A 9024-nucleotide genomic window follows, 5' to 3' on the forward strand; every position below is an offset into this window, starting at 1 on the left:
GCCAGTCATATAGCAAACCCGAATTCCAAACAGTAGTATTTATGAAAAGAAAAAGAAACAACCTATATTCATAATAAATACCTTATGTCGACTGCAGCGTGGTGTTTTTGTCTGACTGTTTTCACAGAACGTGGATTTTGCATGCTGGTAGCTTGGTTTCCCAGCCCACCTTATGGAATCACAATCCTGGATTGGCAGAAAGAAGCCCGCTTGTTTTGTGGCTACTAAATGAATGGAAAACATTTTGAAAGAATGGAGTGGGAAGTGAAATCGACTGCTGCAAATCTGGAAAGTAGGTAAACACGCTTGCAAAATTTAATTCGCAGCACTGCATTCTTAGTGCAACTGTTCTGGGGTAAGAACAGGATTAATAAAAAGATATGAAATACTAGGAAAAAAAAGAATTCAAATCGCTTTTTTTCGTTGTTGTTGTGCACGTGGACCAAAAGTGGCGTATATTGCCCCTGGAAATATCATCTCTTCCCAGCAATGCAATGGTGTTTAGAGGTGAAGCTGACTTTAAGGCGATTGGTAGAAGCTTGGTCTTTGTAAACAGGCTTTTCCACACATGCTGTGGGAAAACCAACTCTGGACCAACGAACAGCTCTGCTGGTCATATCCACGTTCACAGGGTTGAATTGCGCAGTTTTTCGACAACTGGTCGAGTACTTCTCAGTTCAGCGTTCGCTCGGCTCTAGTATGACCTCAAGCTTTCAGAACTCCAGCCAGGCTTCAGCAAGCTTACATCAAATACAAGCAGAAAACTAGAGGTTCGGAAAAAATATGGGAAGAGATCCAGGTTTAGTAAAATAAGCCGTGTAGTGTGACCCCATGTCTTGCAGTAGTCCCGTCAAAAAAAAAAAAGGTTTACTGAAAAATCTTTTTTTTATTGCTGGTAGCCGCAACTCGATCTTCAATACCATTGAGATGTGGCTAAACTGCTCAGAGGCTGTTTCTTTTTTTTTCTAGGTTAAAAAATGAAGTTCAATAATTTTTTTCATGTGTGCAACTTTCGGGAAATTTAGGCACAGCAAATGCAAGTGGGCGCACCTCTTGTGTCACAGTACACCACTTTCAACATGGCATGAAATGCTATGCACCAATAAAGAACCTCATAAAAGGATTCTCTGTGGTTAACTTCACCAAACCAGGGCAGTTTACACAAGCTGGTTACCTAAATATACTAACTAGGCACTGGTACCTAAATAAACCAGCCATAAATATCTTGCAGTGTTGGTCATCAATGCTGTCATGGTCCACAAAAACTTTCAAGCTAGCTAACATGAACAAAATACAACACCACTCTTTGAATCGCCACTGCACCACGCATGCCAAAGCCCTCGCGTATTGAATAGCAGCTGAAAGCTCATATTCGGCAACTTGCTTCTGTTGGAGAGAATCGAGGCAAAAAGAGAAAGGGCAGATCACTTGATCTGCTAATGGCAAGCTTGAGGAGAATAGTACAACTGAAGCAGATGTCAGACCAGTCTCAAGTTTAGGCTCATTAGCATTAAGTCCGTCAGAATTTTGGCGAAGTTTCGAGAGATGGGCGAAGGTGATCAAGGTGATGTTCACTCGTTTAAATTTGCCCTTGTACAGCAGTGAGCTTGCACCAAGCCCAATTAGCGAACCAAAAGTTCCGTACTTATGCCAGCATCATAAAAAATAGTGCCAGAATCGTTGTGCAGAACTTTTAATAAGCCTTTCCTTGTCTGTTCCTGACAGTGTCGGAATGAAATGTTTTTCGTTCTGTTTTTTGTTTCATTCCATGGAGAAAAGTTCCGTTTCGTTTAAGTTCCGGAACGAAAAATACAACGGCTCGTAACGGTTTATAACGGTTCATTTTAACGCAAAACAAAATGAGAACAAAAATTAAAAAGAAAAACAAAAAGCGATGTTTATTGATTTTTGGTAAAAATTAAAGTGGTTAAAGAGCACTCACAACTGCACACAAAAACTGCAGCACTTCTTCAGACACATCTTATGGCACTGAACATTACCTCAGAAGCTGCACGTCCTCAAATGTCACTCACAAGTGCACACAAAAATTGAAGCACTTCTTCAGACACATCTTACGGAACTGAATATGACCTCGGAAGCAGCACGTCCTCAAGTGTACTAGGTGAAAAGCGAGACCGCTGGTCAGATAAAATAAAATTTAGCAACAGGAATGCTTGCTCCATGCTGACTTGGGTGGCTGGAATGCCAAGAGCTACCTGCGCTAAACCGTGCAGTTCATGTTGGCGTTCTCTGCGCTGTTCCCAAAATGCCAATACATTTGCGGTTCTCGGAAGATGTGGTTCCTTTTCTAGCCTTTCAAGTGCGCCCGCAATGTCGAGTGTGCCTAGCTCACTTGAAGCAATGCGGTGCACACCGACCTCTGCTTCCCTTTCCCTTAGAAATGCTTCCAAGGCGTCTTCGGGTCCTTCTGGTACTGCGGTGATTGCGCCAGGTTGGTTGACGCTTTCATCCTGCTGCTTACGCTGAAGGCCTACAGTCCGTTGCCAGGTTTTTGCGAGGTGCAGCCTTGCCTGGCTTTTTTGCTCGGTGGTGACAAGCAGGTGATAGCGAGAGTCCATGTACAGTGCATGTTAGCATCGCCCCCTGCAATCTCGCTGAATGCCACGTGATAGCGTCACGCTACCTCTCGCGCCGATGTGCGCTCCGCCCACGGCACGTCTAGCGGCCCTGCGCGCGCCTTGCGGGTGTGATAGAATTTACGAAAATTAAAGGACGCTCACACCAACTGAAGGCATCTCCCTTCTAGTCCGCCAATGTCCTAAATCCTGTGATCTCCAGTGGTCACTTAAAAAAATCAGAGCTCCTTGTCATCCGCCTTCACACCAAACGACACATCAATGAACACATTCAAATACCCCTTGATGCCCAGCACTGAATGTACATCCGCTTGATCTACTCCCGGACTCTTGGCGACAAGAACTAAAGATTCTCGATTTGCTTAAATATATGAACCCCTCGCATGACGGGGGTCGCCGACTAGGACGGGCTCAAGCGCTGGACCCCATCCTCGGTGGGAATCATGAAGTTTTCTATGCAGACGCCTCCCAACATTGACAGCAGCAGTACGTCAACATCGTGGCTACCTCCAGAACCAACCTCCTTGCTTGTTCCTCACTCAAGACCGAAGATATGACGGCAGCAGAAGAGGCAGCCATCGCCTTGGCTCTCACTCAATCAGGAGTACGTAAGGTAGTAACCGATTCCCAACAAGCCTACCGGGATTACCAGTCGGGATTGATGTCCCGATCTGCACTGCGTGTGCTTAAAAACAACTCCTCACATGGTTCTGCTCAGCTCATCTGGAAACCCGCTCACGCTTCCATGAAGGGAAACGATTGCGCCCACCAAGCCTGCACTTTTACCCCGCGTGCTACGGAGCTGCACGAGGACAGTAACCCGCTTGTCTCGTTCAAGGACACAACCCAGCATTATCGCCTTCCGAGACAGACACTACCTTCACCTTACCCTGACCTTTGCATAGAACAACAAAGCGCTGATACAATCCGGGTCCTGCTCATACAATCCGGCTACTGCTACTGCTACTGCTACTGCTACTGCTACTGCTACAATCTGGCTCCGGCTACTGCTCATACAATCCGGCTCCATCCCATGCCCTACGCGTCTTCACTTAATGCACCCGAATCCCTACGACGATGAATGTAAATTTTGTTCAAAGGTAGGAACACTGTGCCACATAATCGGGCTGTGCGACTGTAGCCATGAGCACACTTCTCTCTTTCCGTCAACTACCCAACAAGAGCAGTGGGAGATGCTGCTATCCATCCCTTCTCTGCCTACCCAGCTTGAGCTGGTAGCCAGAGCACAGGCGCCACGGACTGAATATGGGCTACAGTGAAGAAGCAACCACTCCCCTGGGCCCCACTGTGGGCCGTTCAGAAATCTGAATAGAAGTATTTCCTCCTGCTCCCCCCCCTCTAGTTCCTCGTCCTGCTACTCCTCCGGCTCCTACTCGTCCTCCTGCTCCTGCTCCTCCTTCGTCTCTGCCACCTACCTCGTCGCCTCCGCCCGCCACGGCAGAGACAGACAATCGAGATCGTCTAACACTGGTCTTGAGCTTTAATTTTATAAAAGTTTCCACTCATGTGCTACACCAATACAATTCAACCAAGCACCGTTCACGCATCATGCATTAATTTAAAATTACCAAAAATATCTCTTTGAAGTAATAAAGGGTGTGGTTAAGTGCAGTTCACTTCTTTCCGGTTTCACTACTTGTAGAGCTTCGTGAGTGAATTTAAGGGAGTCACATGGGTAATGTTTGTGGGGGCCATTTACAGCTTTGCTTACCAACCACGTTCACAGGGTGGATTGTCGCCAATTTGTTTTGTTTAAAATATTTATGCTTTCACTGAAAACTGGTGCACTTCCAAGAAACTGGCTACGTGCAAGAATAATTCCGATCCATAAAAGTGGTAACAGATCAACCCATATCGCTAACGACATACTGTTGTAAATTAATGGAGCATATCGTAAACAAAGCCATTATAAATTACTTAGAGTCTAATAATATGCTGTACTCGAAGCAACACGGATTCCGTAGATGTCTGTCCACGGTAACGCAACTTGCAGAAATAACGCATGACTTCTCTGGCATAATTGACTTCAAACTTCACGCTGACGCAACATTCATAGACTTTGAGAAAGCTTTCGATCATGTGCCTCATTCCAAATTAATAGCCAAGATTGAATCCTTTGGAATTAATAGCGAAGCAATTGCATGGATCTCGACTTACGTAACCAATCGCTCCCATTATGTACATTAGACAACGTAGATTCTGACTTCCTCAGTGTTTTGTCCAGTGTACCCCAAGGGCCTGTTCTGGGGCCAACATTATTTCTTATTTACGTTAATGACATCTCTTCTTGTGCGGAACCAGGTGTAACATTGCGACTTTTCGCAGATGACTGCGTCATTTACACTACAATACGCAGTATTGATGTCAAATTAAAGCTCAATTCTTCTTTACTAAACATTTCCTAATGGTGCAAGATATGGGGAATGGAAATAAGTGTGTTTAAAACCGCGTTCATAAGCCTAACTAAGAAAAAACGACCTTTGTCTGTGTACCATCTTAATGGTTTTAATATTAGTAAAGTTGACAGAGTAAAATATCTGGGCGTAACATTCTCGCAAGACTTAAAATGGGAACAGCACATTACCAATACATGCGCCAAGGCATTTAAACAACTGGGATTTCTGCGTAGAAAATTGAGCAAAGCGCCTTCAGCAGTTAATTAACCGCCTAAAAAACCGTGGTCAGGCCCATTCTAGAATACGGAAGTATAGTGTGGGACACTCATCAAAACTACTTTCGCGACAAACTTGAAAGACTGCAGACAGGGCCCTGAGGTTTATCTATTCAAAATACTCTTGGCGCGACAGTGCAACAGACATGCGCAATCAAGCGCACCTAACAACTCTGTCTTGCCGGCGTCATTTGCTTCCATGAAGTTTTTTTATCTCCATTTTCACAGTCACCTTATAATCCGTAAAGACGACTACAGTATATTCACATGCCTTGCCGCCGTTGACGAACCACGATAAATGCATACGTCCCTTCAGTGCGCATAGCAATGTGTTGAATTATATTCCTTTTTCCCTCGCCCTGTGAATGCTTGGAACGCGCTACCAATTGAAGATGTTAATATTACAAATATTGATCAATTTTGTTCATTTGTGGAGCAGGTAACAAAGCCTGTATAGTTATTTTTTGTTGTTGTTCTTGTTGTGATGGCGAAAAACGTGTTTTGCAGTGGTGTATTGTTCTTTTTTGTACATTTATTGTTTTTCATGCGTAGCACGTGGTTTCTATTTTTTTTTTTTCTTCTTCTCGTGTATGGGAAGAGCACCAATGTACTATTGATGTACTCGCTATTGTAAGTGTTCCGCTCATCGTCCCTCAAAATATTGTATTTTCTTGACTTTGTATCTAATTAGATACCTGGGATGTTGTATGCCCGCTTCCTGTATGGGTCTTCAGAAGACCTACAGTATTGATAAATAAAAAAAAAACTTTCAAAGTTTGAGCCACGGTGACCTAAAAGGAGCAGGAGCGTAATATGGACCACCGCTTAAAATAGTCATCACTGTTTTAACTGCACTATGGCATTCAAGTGATACGATCAAATGCAAATCGAGGCCCCGCTACAATCGCCCGGACATGTTTCTTGGCGGTGGCTTCGGTCGGCTGCCGCCAGTAGCACAATCAAGATTCCGTGACGTCATATAGAAATCGCCGGGAAGATGCTGGGGAGTTGCCACTGCTTCGCATGCTTTCTTTAGTGTCTCGACCCTTTGTTAAAATATCGTGATGAAGTTGGTGTCATTGTTATCGGGAAAAATCAGTCTTTTCAGTTACTCAAACCGTTATTTTGTCGTCGTGGCCTCTTTAAACCGTTGTCCAATTAATACACCTCTGTAGGTATTTGCTATTCCCGGAGAGCTTGATTCGAGTTGCAGAGGACATCTACGTTTGTGTGGCTTAAGGTGTAAGCGTAAAAGCTTCCTCTACAAACACTACTAGTTACCATTACTTTTTGTTGTGTTTGCGATTGCGCAGTCTCTTTCCCTTTTCAACCTTCATGGTATATCGTTGGTATATCGTATCGTATCTTGTGTGTTCTTTTTACTTTGAATCCATTTGTGATCTGTTATTATACGAACTCCGTCTGACCCGTTCCTTCCTCTTACACTTCAAACTTATATCCTCTCACTTGCTTCAAGGGACAAATTGGTGTATTCAGCGTCTTGTGTGCACTTTGCAGTGCCTTGTTCCCCTATCCAAGACTTTTTAAAACTCTTTGAACTTTGCAAAGACTTTTTAAGGAGCGTTCACCTTTGCACAACCGTGCAATGACTATGGGCGCGTTGCAATGTCTTCATAAGAACATTCACCTTACGTGAGAAGGAGTAGCCGGCGCTGATATCTGCCGTGGACCTCTCGTTTTTTTATGTAATAAAGGAAGAAGCCTCATCCTCCTGCTCTTCGTCATCAATAATGACAACAACAATGATCATAATAAGCGTTTACCTGTGAATCGCGCACCGTTATGCCGCAGGGCAAACTTTCGAAAAAAAAAATTCGGCCCATCTCCCCACGAGGGGGACTCGAGTAAATGCGTCGCGTAGGCGGTGGGTGTATTGCGTTAACATTAGTGTTTGGGGGTGGTGGGGGGGTGGTAGTGAATGTGTTAACTATTATTGCTTATTACTATTAATTATTATTTCTTTCATATATTAATTATTACTTTCGTGATTTTGCGACTCGAGTCCCCCCTCGTGGAGAGTTGATGATGATGATGGTTGGTGTTTAATGGCGCAAGGCCGACGAGGGCAAAGAGCGCCAGAGAAGTTATTTAATGAAAACAAGTGGTTACCACAAAAGGTAGGTATAAAATGTGTAAACTGTACATAAGATCAATAAAGATAATGGTGATGGCTGGTGTAAAGGGCCAGATGTGATTACGCATGATAGGAAATGAGGTTTAAAAACTTAACATCTGACAAATATTTAAAAACGCGTTTCACAGAAACCATGGCATCGTCACCTAGAAACAGCGATGGGTGTAGGGGAATATGTTGTCTGTAGAGTTCTCTGAAGTGTTTGTGTCGTGTTGTGTCAAGTGCCTTGCATTGTATGAGTATGTGGACTACGGATAGGCCCTCCCCACACCTGCTACACAGGGGTCTTGGAGATCCCGTGAGCAGGTGCGAGTGCGTTACATGCGTATGGCCTATCCGTAACCTAGCTAAGGTAACTTCAATGTGCCTGTTGTGTGAGTCAGTAGTGTATTGTCCCAAGTGTGGTTTTATTACATGTAGTTTGTTGTCTGTCTGTTCGCTCCAGTCTGCTTGCCAAGTTTTACGGAGTTGTTGTCTAATGTGTGGCTTGAGGTCTGTGTAAGGTAGTGTTGACATGTCGACTGTGTTTCGGAGTGCAGCATTGGCGGCCATTTCATCCGCCACTTCATTACCGCCAATGCCAGAGTGGCCTGGCACCCAACACACAGTCACCCCAAGGTTTGAAGAATAAGCTACCATAATCGTTTTGAAGACAAGATTAATGACATGGTTTTTTGATGACTTTCCGGATGATAATGCACGGACGACGCTCAACGAATCTGTATAAATGACAGATGTAGGAATATGATGTTCAACTATGTGACTTACAACCAGAAATATGCCATATGCCTCTGCCGTAAAAATACTTGTATTGGCATTCATTGTCCTACATGCTTCGAAATTGGGACCATGCGCAGCACACGACACTGCAGTGAACGTTTTAGATGCATCACTGAAGAACTCTGCAGCCCTGTATTTATTCTGCAGATGCATGAAATGCTGCAAAATCCCACTTCTTGGTGTCCTGTTCTTAGTGTATTGTACAAAAGACAAGTCACATGCTACAGGACGAAGATGCCATGGCGCTACAAGATCAGTGTGAGATGATTTGAATGTGTCTAAGAAGGAGACCTTATGAATAGTCACCTCGTCCCTCACTCTCTGCGAGAAAGGAGCAGCAATGGATGGGCAGTTTAAAAAGAGTTTAGTTGTGGACGTATCATTAAAAACCGGTTTAAAGGGATGGTTATTCATTGATGAGATTTTGGAGGCATATAGGACGTCAACATAAGTTCGCTGGTACGCTAAGCACCATTTGTCGCACTCTGCATAAAGACTGTGGACAGGACTGGTACGGAACGCCCCACAAGACAGGCGAAGCCCTAAGTGAAGCACTGGGTCGAGCATTCTAAGTGCTGTTTTTGTGGCTGAACCATACACAACGCTTCCGTAGTCCAACCGTGACCCTACCAACGCGGTATAAAGTCTAAGCAGGAGTTGTTTGTCTGCACCGTACGATTGGTGAGACAAGACTTTTAGAATATTCATTGTTTTTAGGCATTTTTGTTTAAGTCGTTTTATGTGGGGTATGAATGAGAGTTTCTCGTCAAACACCACACCCAAAAACTTGTGTTCTCTTT

Source organism: Haemaphysalis longicornis, unplaced genomic scaffold (genome assembly GCF_048455015.1).
Source record: "Haemaphysalis longicornis isolate Haplotype H1 unplaced genomic scaffold, Haemaphysalis longicornis Haplotype H1 scaffold_1, whole genome shotgun sequence".
In the NCBI taxonomy this organism is placed as follows: Eukaryota; Metazoa; Arthropoda; class Arachnida; order Ixodida; family Ixodidae; genus Haemaphysalis; species Haemaphysalis longicornis.